Raw genomic sequence first — 14,223 nt, 5'->3', positions numbered from 1 at the left:
AACACACTCACAACCCACAAATAAAATGTGTACCTAAAATAAAAGTCGGGTGTCACAACGTTTTCCGCGTCCCGTTTAATAAATCTCTATTTACGAACCACGCCGAAGTGGAAAGGCTTAAGGCGGGACATTTTTCTTCATTCGTGTGTGTACTAACAAGTCTCTTTCTCTCCATATTCCTCACAAGCTGATACCCACGACGTGGATTCAGGATCTTAAAATCCCGAGATAAAAAGTAGCCTTAGTCACTCTCCAGGTATTTAACTATATTCATGCAAAAAATCACGTCGATCCCTTGCTTTTTTTGCTTTGCGATCGATTTTCAAAAACATAAATCCACGCGGACGAAGTCGCGGGCATCACCTAGTATATACACGTGGCGTGTAGGAATAAGGTTAGTGTTATAGTTAGGTATGTGGTAGCTATCTCGTATCGCCGTTGTTTTAGGTAGCTGACGGGAAGGGAGCTTTGCAGCACAAATCTTGAGGAATCCCTCGTCTTACGAAATGTGTAGTTACAAATACCGCAATACACAGGGATGAGCTGATGTAGATTGTACCTACGCGAGTATCTACTATTGTACTAGGATGAAACTATTTGGTTTTTTATTTTATTTTTTACTAGATGATGCCCGCGACTTCGTCCGCGTGGATTTAGGTTTTTAAAGATCCCTTGTTTGATTTTGATTTTCCGGGATAAAAAGTTGCCTATGTCAATTACAGGGACGCAATTAAGCTACCTCGGTACCAAATTTCATACAAGTGGGAGCTCTTTGATTTTCCGGGATAAAAAGTAAGCTATGTCCATCCCCGGGATGTAAACTAACCCTGTACCAAATGTTGTCAGAATCGGTTAAACTGTTGGGCCGTGAAAAGGTAGCAGACAGACAGACAGACACACTTTCACATTTAAAATATTAGTATGGATTTATTATTTTTCGGTGCACTACAGCAAGTTCAAAAAGCGCCTAAATTGAGATATCATAATATTACTAGAGCATGCTACGTTCAGCAAAAATGGTTTTACCCTACTGGTGTAGGCAGGTCCTCGGTGGACGAAGGCCACGAAGGGCACCAATTTATGCTTTTTAATTTTTAGGGTTCCGTACCTCAAAAGGAAAAACGGAACCCTTAGAGGATCACTTTGTTGTCTGTGTGTCTGTCTGTCTGTCCGTCCGTCCGTCGTGTCCGTCAAGAACACCTATAGGGTACTTCCCGTTGACCTAAAATCATGAAATTTGGCAGGTTTGGAATAAATCTGAAAACCATGAATTTGTGGTTTCATCATTTAAAAAAAATTAAAATGTGTTTAAAATTTTCAAAGTAAGATAACTATACCAAGTGGGTTAATATATGAAAGGGCTTTACTTGTACATTCTAAAACAGATTTTTTTTTTTTATGCATAGTAGTTTTTGACTTATCGTGCAAAATGTCGAAAAAAGTACTCGAGTACGGAACCCTCGGTGCGCGAGCCCGACTCGCACTTGGCCGTTTTTTTTTTTTGTGATATGTTCCAAACCGCATGGTTTTCGGATCTTTCCCTTTACTTGTGCTATAAGACATTGTTATCTGCCCATGATTCTAGGTCAACGGGAAATTACCCCATAGGTTTTGATTCCCTTGAAATTCCCTTGGGTCTTGAAAGATGATCCTATGGGTTCCTTTCTTTCTTTGGAGATACAGAACGTCTAAATGCCGGCCGTATGCTATTACGTCACACAGAACAGACTTACAAGGTAACAATAGTCTAAAAAGCTTATACTTATATTGATTATCTCCTGATTCTTGTAGGATGCAATTTCGTTAATATTTTGTACTAAATAAATATTTGTTGTATTTTTAACCCCCGACCCAAAAAGAGGGGTGTTATAAGTTTGACGTGTGTATCTGTGTATCTGTCTGTGGAATCGTAGCTCCTAAACTAATGAAAGTTTGTTTGAAAGGTGGCTTTATCGAGAGTGTTCTAGTTTTCTTAAAGAGGTTTTTGTGTCGGTGGTTTTATAAATTTTAAGTTATTGTACTATTTCGTTTTGAGTTAGACTTTAGAGTTTCGTCTATTATTATAGTTTTTCTAGTTGTGGGACGATTAGTACGAAATATGGATATTTAAATAAACTAGTACCTAGTAGCAAGCTTTGCGTTTTGAACTCAATTTAAAAATTATTTTATTCAAATAGCCAACAAGTTCTTTTGAAGTTGTTAGCTGTTTGAAGTTGAAGTTTTACAAGTTCTTTTGAATCGTTTATTAGTATTTTTCACTGTACACCGTACTTGAATCACAAGGAAACAATAATATGAACAACTACTTAAAACTAGGTAGGTATAAGGAAAGGAAAGGAAGGTTTGACGAGAATCCTACGACAAATAATTCAGTCCGGGGCATTCTTTTTTATCACCATCTCAAAATAAATTCAAATTCAACAAATAAGTGTTTTTTTTTTTTTTAATTTATTTAATAACAAACTTTTACAAGGTTTACAAAGCAGGTGTATTCATAAACTTGATAAGATAATTACTATTAAATAGACAGGCAAAATCCACGGTCTCTTTTAGTTCATTATTCAAAAAAAAAAAATGTAAAACCAAAACAAACCCCAGGTCCAGATGGCATAACGAATGCGGGATATTTAAGGTACCTACCTACCAATAAATACATTGCTAATTTTATACATAGGTAAAACAAAAACTATTTGCTTGGAATCATTACAGAAACTCGCTTGTTACGGCTAGATTGAATAGAATACAAAACATAAAAACGATACAACTTTGCCGACGTCTGTAATGAAGTAACTTGTTGTCTGCAATAATAAAACCACGAGACAAATCCAATCTTTCCAAGTTGTAACTGAACAAGTATCTAAGTTAAAATTACTTTTTATCAAAAATACCTAGACAACAAATACTACTTTTCTTCTTCTTCTTGGAGATATTAAATCCCATTACCTTATAATAATAATTGTATTATTAGATAAAGTTCAGTTGTAAGGAGGTCGCCCACGGCGACTTTGTTCAGCGATTCATGAATAGCGCGCGCATCTACATCGCAACTTTTATATAGTGGTAGGATTTTTTTATTCAAACATCTTATATGTAATTTTTTTTTTAATCGTCAAGTGTATATACCACTAATTTGAGAGGCCTTTCCTGTCGAGAAGTAACAGCAAGAAACTTTATAAAAGTAATTGCAATCCCACGCATTATTAGAGCGAGCTGTGACTCAAATCCACACTCTTTGATCATTATATACTTATTCTTTGATTATGCATGTGCTTTTTTCAGGAACATTTTCGTTTGCAGCGGAAAGTTCATGGGTATACTAAAATTCGATCAGTCAGATCAGTAGGTTACCTTTCCAGCAAAGCCAAAGGTTAAAGCTTGCACCATATAAGTATTTAGGTGGAACGCGGAAGTTTCATGAAATTTATTTAGTAGATACCTATACCTCCACAAAAGCTTAAACTAACAAGGTAGTGTATAGTTTGTCGTCTAAGCACATCTAAATCCTAGGGTCTTAGTGTAAGACCCGTGAAATTGTTCTTTCATCTCCGTTATTTGAGGTTTAGATAGTGACTAGAATATAATAAACAACGTTACTAATAATAACTTTTGGTCCTCTTACTGCAAAGTTTTTAGCAAATATTCATAACTGAATGTGGTCCGTGCAAACAATACATATTGAATATTACTTAGCTAGTTTTCAATTATTTCAAATAAAGGTTCTCGATTTCAAAAAATCCAGGCGAGCGCTTTAATTTTCTAGGTAAAGAGTTGTCTATATCAATCTCCAGATCTTAGCTATATCCATACAAAAAAGTACATGAAACCGAACTCCGTGATAACGTGATTGATGAACAAACTCACAAACAAATACCCTTTCGTATTTACTTATAATGTGGATAGTGAACGCGGAACGCAGAACTGTGAAATCGAAACGGTCGACCGTGTTTTTGGAATCAACGCCCTAAATCGAAATACAAGATCTTGCGCCGAGCTGAAAGTTCATTGAAAAATAAGCCAACGAGGCCGTCTTGCTAACAACAAGCAATTAGTAGAAGGAAAATCCGTTCAGGAATCTGGATCTTAAAGAAGTCCTTTAATTAATGGAGTCCCATGCTCGACATCGTCTCGATCGTGACCTAATTAACCTGTCGCATCTTTGATATCTGCCGACTTGGATCTGATAAAAATATACTTTTACTGGCGTGTGTCTGCGAATTTTTTTTCCGACTTTATGTAGCTTCAGCGATTGTGATACGAAATACATAATATGCGGGTTTTAAGAGGAGTTCATTTCCTAGTACTCTATAAACAAACGCAGTTTGGCTCTTATTTGACTATTATGTAAGCAAACAAATTTAAATCTGTCTGTAAATTTCCAAATTTCTGTGCAAATGTGAAGTTTTAATATTACACGGGCTCAAAGATTTGTGTAGGTAGGTTCATTATTATAACTTAAGCGAATCACAACTTAAAATAACATAGTCTGGCACAACTTGAAAGAAGTACCTATTCTTTCATAGGACTCAAGTGGGCGTGTATACAGGTAGGTACCTAACCTTTATATACGCCCACTTGAATCCTATGAAAGAAAGTATATATTAATTTAAATTCTAAGTTGCAATGAAGCCTTACAAAGAACAGTGACCCGCCAGTATCTTGTATGTAGTTCTAGCAATTGAATGCACCGGAGTATCTATATACTTGTAAGTATACCTAATGAAAAGAGTAGGTAAAGTTGACTTTTTCGTTCGCCCCTGAAGTTAGAGTTGCCCTATTACTAGAGTCAGTAACGCCCCGCAAAATGGCCTCGTGCCTACTTGTACGAAAAAACTGGTGTCGTGCTTTTCGTCACAAAACCAATTAGCACGGGACCTGCTTTTTTATGAATTAATATAAGCAAACGAGCAGGCGGGTCACCTGTTGTTAAGTGATTACCACCGCCCACGAACATTTGCAGCAATAGAAGAATCGCGCAATTAGCGTTGCGGGCATTTCAGGAATTTATTGATGGCTTTTATTCTATTTGTCAATAAAATCTTAATGATATGACGAAATACCAACCGTATTGATACCTAGTATATTATCGTAAGAGGAAAGAGAAATCCATATGAACTGTTAATTTATATTGTTTATAAATCTAAATATGTAAAAGGAAAAACTGACTAACTGACTGATCTATAAACGCTCAGCTCATAGTACTGGATGGATTAAGCTGAGCATTCAATTAGCTATTATGACGTAGATATTCTCTAAGAAAGGATTTTTGAAAATTCAATTCCTAAAGGGGTTAAATATAGGGGTTTGAAGTTTGTGTAGTCCACGGGAACGAAATCGCGGGCATAAGCAAGTTATTTATAAAACTAAATAATTATAAGCTCCACGCTCACGTCTTTGTATTCATTAAATGGGGGCACATTTTTGAAACACATGTATCAAACTGCTCCTCCAGGTTTGTAACTCCAGGTAATGTACCTACTCAATGCCTGAAGCCTTATAACGCGTCACGCAAGTATAGCTATGATGTCGCTCATCATTGTTGCAATTGCTTTCGCTTGAGGTAAGGGCGTTTAGTTACACTTAAAAATAAAGGGGCAAAGTTTAAAATAATAGATACGAGGCACGTATATCTCAAGGCAGTTATGTAGTTGCTATCTTGCTTTGCCGTTGTTTAGCCTGACAGGCGGCTTTAAGGGGACAAATCTCGAATCTTGCTCGTCTTACCAGCTGTGATATTACAAACACAAAGCCGTAACACGTAGCTTGCTACTTGGCTATTGTACTTTTTATTTGATTATATTTCTCGTATCGAATTTCTCCGTAACGTCATTGAATATTTTTTGGAATAATAGCTAAGTACTTTAATGTTAGTGTGAAATATTGAATTTACGTAGTGATCGTTGGTATTGAATATTAAAATAAAAACTTTTTTTTTTCTCTCTCGTCTGGCTTTAAAAAGATTAGCCAATGTCAAGTTTATAGTTATTTGTAATAAGTTAGGGAAACTATACAAGTAGGAACTCCGTCTGTGCCGGCGCCGGCCGACACACGCACGGCACCCCCTTAGAGTTCTTTCCAGTCAGTTTTAACAACAAAAAAAAAACACTCCAAAAAGGCAGAGCACGCCCGCCAGCCAACACCAACACAGACAAAGTCAAATAAAATCATTACAACAATTAATTTCTCAATTTTCAATGACGATTTTTATAATTGAACTAGCTGATGCCCGCGACTTCGTTCGCTTGGATATAGGTTTTTCAAATTCCATGGAAACTCATTGATTTTCCGGAATAAAAAGTAGCCTATGTGTTAATCCAGGGTATTATCTATCTCCGTTTCAGCTAAATCCATCCAGTAGTTTATGCGTGAAGGAGTAACAAACACAGACATACACACAAACTTTCGCCTTTATAATATTAGTGTGAAGTGTGATATTAATTTCTGCCTTTTAAATGTAGAGATGTAGGGATGAATTTCCACGCTACGCACAAAACCTGCTACGGCCTACGAGTACAATATAAGCAGCGTAGCTAATACAGCTAAGGTTTTACAATTTACCTAATACCTCATCGCTCTAGCTTGGTTATACAAAACAAATTAAAGAAGCATTTCTAACCGTCAGTTTATTAAATATCTGCTATTATATTTTGTTACTTTGCCATGAAATTGAAGCTATTCAAAATACTAGACACTATAAAGGTACCTACTTGTATTAGGTACCTTAAATTATTTCTTAGTAATCCGGTAATGCTATCTCTGTTGGAAAGACGAAGCGACAATTACACAGATCTTAAGCTAAGGCGATGAATTAAGATACTTTTGTGTATTAAAAAGCTTTTACATATTATATTCTCTTTTTTAAACAGACGATACTTTAAAAATAAAATACAAAGTAAAAAATCTCAATCTTACATCAATAGGTTCTGCTTTAGATTTCTAGGATTTTAGAAATTATCAGTTATTTGATTGAACAACAAAGTTGCATTGCATAATAATTAATTAAAAATCTTGACCTACGAGTATGTAAAACATGCACAAAACGGGTCATTTTGATCGAAAAATTTTGTGGGCTGCAAGTTGCAACTCGTCGTTAGAATTTGATGTCCAGCATACACTAAGACATTGCTTGACTATCACTCTCAATCACTCTGATATGATGATCCAGCCTTATGTGGAGATGAAATAGAGAATTCGCTCTTTATTACAAAGGTGCCTAAGCTATAGTTGGTTAAAAAAGCTTCGTGATTACTTAAATTAACAGAACTTTATTATTTTTTATGAAAATGAGATCAAAACTTTGTTTTTCTAAATTAGCACATACGTGAATAAGAAAAAGTCCCATCGTATTAAGCCTTTCCACTCAGTGTCGGTGCGTAAATAGAGATTTATTAAAACAGAAATTGCTGAAATTCGGGCCTGTTGTTACATTTACATTCCTGAATTTCATTTGGAAGAAAAACAGCTGTTGTTTATTATGAATAGTAGGTAGGCATAAACAACACAATATGGTGACAATAGAAATCTATCTAGCCTCCTTCCATCTGTTTAATATAATATTGCATGTGTGGCTCTTTCAATAAACTTTCAGCTATATAAGAAACTAGATGATGCCCGCGACTTCGTCCGCGTGGATTTAGATTTTTTGAAATCCCGTGGGAACTCTTTGATTTTCCGGGATAAAAAATAGCCTATGTGCTAATCCTGGATATTATCTATCTCCATTCCAAATTTCAGCCAAATCCGTCCAGTAGTTTTTGCGTGAAGGAGTAACAAACATACACACACACACACACACACACACACACACACATACAAACTTTCACCTTTATAATATTATTAGTGTGACTATATGATGCTTACGCCTTATTCCTTAACTTCATTATACAAGTGTAAATTAAAAATTTATAACACCCTCGACAAGTGAAGGTTACAGTAATTAGAAAAGAGCTGACAACTTTTAAACGGCTGAACCGATTTTCTTGGATTATAGCTAAGAACACTCTCGATCAAGCCACCTTTCAAACAAAAAAAAAAATAAATTAAAATCGGTTCATTAGTTTAGGAGCTACGATGCCACAGACAGATACACAGATACACACGTCAAACTTATAACACCCCTCTTTTTGGGTCGGGGGTTAAAAATAAAGCTGTTTACCTTAAATAAATAAATAGAGGATTATTTCAAGTAACAAATTGGTTCTCATAATGGAATTACGTTAATCATAAGCTATATAATAATAACAAATTAGAACAAACAAAACTGCAGTGTAGGACGACAGGACGACCTCCAGCCGGCCGGACCAATGACCTGAAGAAGGGGGCGGGAAGCGGGTGGATAAAGAAGGTGGAAGACCATGTTTGGTGGCGTGCTCTTGAAAACGTCTACCTATTTCAGCAGTGGACGCAAACAGGCTGATGTAATATCCGTCAGGTCAATTTTTTTTCGAATAAAATGTAGCCTATGTCACCCGGAGTATAATAATTTGATGATACTTATATAAGATTGACACCTCATTCATCAGAATCAGCTCTGTGATTTAGGTGCTACGGTGGAACACACATAAATACAAACCTACATACATACATGCCTACATAGACTGCTAAAATCATAACCCTTCATTTTGGCTTTGCCGTAGTCAGGTAAAAATAAACGTGTTTCTTTCTATTCTTTTCTTCTTTCTTCTATGCTCATGCCTTTGTTGGCGCTGGCCCGTACCCGGCCGGCGCACCAGACATGCGCATCTTTTGCGCATTGTAAAAAAGCAGTCTATTCTAGCGTTAGCAAACATCCCTGAAAGATATTATGTTAATTTACTTGTTAAATAGGTAGGTATCCCTAATATTTTAAAGTGTAGAATTTCAGAACGATAAAAGCCTCCATCAATCCTGTGGGCGGAGTGTGGTTCAAAGATAAACCGCTGGGATGTTTTTTTGGGTCTAACTTATCTTTATGGAATAGTTTGGTAAAATTCACGGATATATTCAGGTTATCGCCGGGGGAATACCCCGGATATGTTAATTTACAGCCAATGTAAATAGGCTCGGTAATTTATGTCGCTAAAACATTCCCCGGGATGCTTGGGGCTGTCCGAATACACTTTGTGCTTGCCTACTGAATGTGGTCTGGTTCACAGTTTACACTAGCACTCGAACATTAAAATAAATATGCGAATAGTAAATTAATGTTTTCCTGGTAGGTAGATATCTGCCAGGAAAATGTTTATTTACCATTCGCGTAATAAACTCATAGAAACGTTTGTGGAAAGGTTATAGGTTGCCTAACTGATCCGCTCTGGTTTCGCTTGTGCGGAATTTTTGAAAATGGGTGAGGAGGAATTTTTAAGAAGGTGTTCCTGCTTCTTTAGTAGGAGGCTGGGCGGTGCGTATTGCATGCAGCACGTCGTACCATTAAGATTTGTATGTTTAGACGGATTATAGCGAATAAAGTTTGTGGTTCCTTATAGTACACGTTTCTTGGCGCCTCTGTCTACTTAGTAAGGACAGTTTACCAAGACAACGCGCTACGCTTTTCGTAGCGGAGTCGCCGATCTAGCCTTGAAATTCCGATGGGTAAGTTTTGCTACTTGCTAGTTGCTACCGAGTTCGCAATTAGCTACTTAAAAATATTGCTGCGCCATTTTATTACTCGCACGTATCTAAGCGTAACAAATAAGGCGGGGTGGGAATAAAATGATGAAACCCGAGCTCCGCGGATTTGAAAATAACGTGTCTACGTTATTACTTGAGAATTTGCCATAATTAAATATACATGAATATTATTCAGCAAGATGGGGGAGTTTTTAATTAATTCTCACCGCCAGCGAAGCCTTAGCTGGATGCTATGGCATCAACTCGTTAAAACAGTGTTTATTAAGATGTTTCCTCGGCGGATTATCCGCGGACGTGTCTATTCAGGATTTAAACGCGCTTCGCCTCGCGTCTATTATTATTCATGACATAAATTTGCTCGGCGAGGAAGGCATTACACGAAAACTCATTAAAACGAAGACGCGGTCTGACTTTTCAAATTAGACACGTTAAGTCCACGCGTGGCGCTTGCGGGGTGCCGGCATGGCGGCATAGTGGCAGGCGGGATGCGGGACGGCGCTGTCCCAGTTAATTGTCATTCGCAACAAGTAGCGCAGTTGCTTATTAAACCGCCCTGCCTTTAACTAATTTATAACTTCTACTGCTATACTTAATTAAAGTTGCTACGACCTATGAAAGTAAATTCAGATTGCTATTATGTGAGACACGAAAATATGTAAATCATATCTAATAAGTTACTAGGTTTATCCTGAAATTACTTTGATGAAACCTCTATAGCCCAGTGTGGTGCGTTTAGGTAGGTACTTACTCACAAAACTCTTAGAATCGATTCCCGCAAGTTAATATCAATATGTTTTTTTAGTAAAAGAAAGGAACTAACAAGAAAATGAACGTAATACCTACCCACGTATTAGGTATATTTTCTTACCTAGGTCAGCAAATGAGCTTTTAAGTTTTGCAAACCATTCGAGTAGATTCTTTAACTTAGGTAAGTATATAAAAATTAGCAGGTTTAGTACTACTTCGTAGCCTCTAAGACTAAGCTGGAAATTAAAATTTAAAACTTCGGTTAATATAGAGCGGTGACTTCCTTTTCAATAAATAATTTTGTTTTTTAATTAATCCTTTGAATCGTCAACTGAGTCTCTAAGAAAGTTGAGTCAAAATTATAATAAGGTGTAGGGAGACTAACGATTTAAAATTATACTTTATCAGGAGTGATAATAATGCTCACCATCATGTAAAAGCCTCTAAACAAAAGATAAAACAAGTGTAAATTAAAAATTTATAACACCCCCGACAAGTGAAGGTTACAGTAACTAGAAAAGAGCTGATAACTTTCAAACGGCTGAACCGATTTTCTTGAATTATAGCTAAGAACACTCTCGATCAAGCCACCTTTCAAACAAAAAAAGCTAAATTAAAATCGGTCCATTAGTTTAGGAGCTACGATGCCACAGACAGATACACAGATACACACGTCAAACTTATAACACCTCTCTTTTTGAGTCGGGGGTTAAAAAGACAAGAAAATACAGTAAATGGACAAATTCGGAACTTCAATATTCTGTCTATCCAGTTGATGATGCAAAAAAACGCTAGAAAATATACCTACCTAAGTATTTACCATAAATATTGTGTATTATTAAAATTTAAAAACCTAACCTAGATCTATCTAGGTATATGTATTTACCTCGTATGTTTCCAAAATCATGTCACGATATTGATTCCTTGTAAATGTAGGTAATTTAATTTGGTATTTGATAGGCTTTGAGGCAATTCGGATAGCTTGTTTGTGTAGCAGATTAGTATGTTTACCCTGGAACCGCGATGTCCCGTACGATAAGGCAGGGTCGTTGAGACGTGCCTACGGGTCCGTATGTGTGTACCTTGCGAAAACTGTAGCACAAATACTCTAAACGTCTTAAAGACTTTAGGTCGAAGGTACACAGTGTGATAACGATTATCCGAAGACGATTTATTCCTCAACTAGCTTATGCCCGCGACTTCTTCCGCGTAGACCACACAAATTTAAAACCCCTATTTTGCCCCCCTTTGAGGTTGAATTTTCAAAAATCCTTTCTTAACATAATATGTCTACGACATAATAGCTTCGTCATAATACTGTGCTGTGCTAGCTATGTCTATGATTTTCCACCGCGTGTTTGTAGTTTAATGTACACAATGTTACAAGAACAAAAGGTGAATACAACAATGCTCTATTTTTGATTATCCGTCCCTTTGTGTAACAGTGATGCCCTTACAAACACTTTCCGGCGAACGATTTCATGATGCTAATACGCATAGTAATTGACTTGTGACAGAATTGGTCTCATTACACAACTATCTGATGCCCGCAACTTCATCCGGGTGGATTTAAGATTTTCGAATCCCGTGGGAACTAAAGTTAATTTGTTTTGGAATTTTCATACTCCTAATCTTATTGATTTACACACAAAGTTGTCATAGCGTTAAAATAGGTTTCTTTCGAGGCTCATAACTTTAAAATCAATATTTTTTTCAATGTTTATCAGTAAACCGAGAAAATGACGAGACAAATTGATATAATAATAGTTAGTTTTGAGCGTATAATATCAAATAATGTTGTGGTCACCCTTTTCCATTTGTATGAAGAGAGCACCTTGTCCATGAATTTGGCTTTGCGCCTGGGGCACTGAGCATGACTCATGACTGACAAATTGCTTTTAGTTTAAATAAGACCGAGTGTCTTTTAGAGTCAAGTCGTCATCAAGAAGGGCGACCTTTACGACGACGCCGCCCTCTGGCTAGCGGTTCCAGTAGAAATAGAAATAGGAAGAATAATTTTACTCAAATAAACTTTTACCAGTACTTTTGAATCATCAAATGCATTAGGTACGTACTACTGGTCCGGAATGCCTTTCCTATCGGGAAGTACTAGCAAGAAACTCTACGGTTCCTCTTTTTAGGGTTCCATACCTCAAAAGGAAAAACGGAACCCTTATAGGATCACTTTGTTGTCTGTCTGTCTGTCCGTGCGTTCGTCCGTCGTCTGTCAAGAAAACCTATAGGGTACTTCCCGATGACCTAAATCATGAAATTTGGCAGGAGGTAGGTCTTATAGTACAAGTAAAGGAATAAATCCGAAAACCGTGAATTTGTGGTTACACCATTAAAAAAAAATTAAAATGTGTTTCAATCTTCAAAGTAAAATAACTATACCAAGTGGGGTATCATATGAAAGGGCTTTTTTACCTGTACGTTCTAAAACAGATTTTTATTTATTTTTATGCATAATAGTTTTTGATTTATCGTGCAAAATGTCGGAAAAATTACCCGAGTACGGAACCCTCGGTGCGCGAGTCTGACTCGCACTTGGCTGGTTTTTTGAGAATAGGGTCGCGATGACGAGTACGAAACTCTAAAAGATATTTATGAACTTTCCAAATGCTTTTGAATCTGTAACTTTACAAAAGATAAAATGATGTGCCTATCCTACCTACTACAATAATAATTTATTAAGATACAACTCTGTTTAATCCCATCGAACCCGTGGTATCCTTGAGTGAGGTTCAATGTATGCACGATAATAATGTATGTTTCGTAATTTAGATTGACTTGCTTCGGCTCCATTTGAATTGTTTTTCGGGTAAAATCATGCACAAAACTTAACACTCCAAAAGGTACCTACCTACTCGTACCAACTTAATTACATATTCACAAATGAACTAGGTACGGAAATTGTGTTTTAACTAAGACAGATTGAACTAAAAGTGGAATCAATTAGTTATAGAAGTAGATATTACGTGTATTTTGCTAAGGCAAAAATAAATAAGCAACGATATAAAGCCGGCTCTACACTCGCACGTGATGTCGCGCCGTTATTTTACGCCGTGAATGTATGCCGCGATCCACGCGTGAACTGTGTCCCTCCACAGTCCACACTCGCAAATCTTCATGCGTTCGCGCTCGCGCGCCGCAAACCCTTTGTCGCGGACCAAAAACCGACACTGATCGGGGAAAGGCGCGACGCGCGAACGCGAAGGCGTGAACAACATCTACACTGGTGTTTCGTAGTTGTCGCGGGCTTTCGCGGCCGTTCGCGCCGCGAAACTCCCTCGCCGCGAAGAGCCCTCTTAAGAAGAAAAAAGATAATTAGGTATTTAAATAGAATTTTTGATAGCTCCCTAGTTTATTTTGAAATTTTAATTGATTGCGGAGAGATTAAGGCCACACATCTACATTCAACACGGCCGCGGTGGAGCAACGCTGCCGTGATAGACACACCATTCTGATGGGTGCATTGATCAAATGATCAATTAGAATATGGGATATGCATTATGCATTTATGTGTGAATTGTATTGTATGTTGAGTATGTGTGCTACAATGATATTGTAACCATATATTATGTAAAAAAGAAGTAGACAGGTCATAGATATATTTAGTGAAGAATTAGAACAGCGACACTTGGGTCAGTTTGTAGAGCGCTCTGTCTTCTACTCACGTGTGTGTTGTATCTCCTGTCTTACTCATCACTAAGCACGAATTTTAAATTCCATATCATTTTCAAACGTAACCTGGTAAAATTTCATTGACTAGAACTAGTCGCTGATCTTAGTGACTAGCGACACATTATTTCTCTATCAGTGTGGTTGTAAGACGTGAGGTTGAGCCGCCATATTAGTACTTACTTATAT

This window comes from Maniola jurtina, chromosome 11, assembly GCF_905333055.1.
Source record: "Maniola jurtina chromosome 11, ilManJurt1.1, whole genome shotgun sequence".
Classification (NCBI taxonomy): Eukaryota; Metazoa; Arthropoda; class Insecta; order Lepidoptera; family Nymphalidae; genus Maniola; species Maniola jurtina.
The sequence above is the reverse complement of the archived record's forward strand: the minus strand, read 5'-3'. Positions refer to the sequence as shown.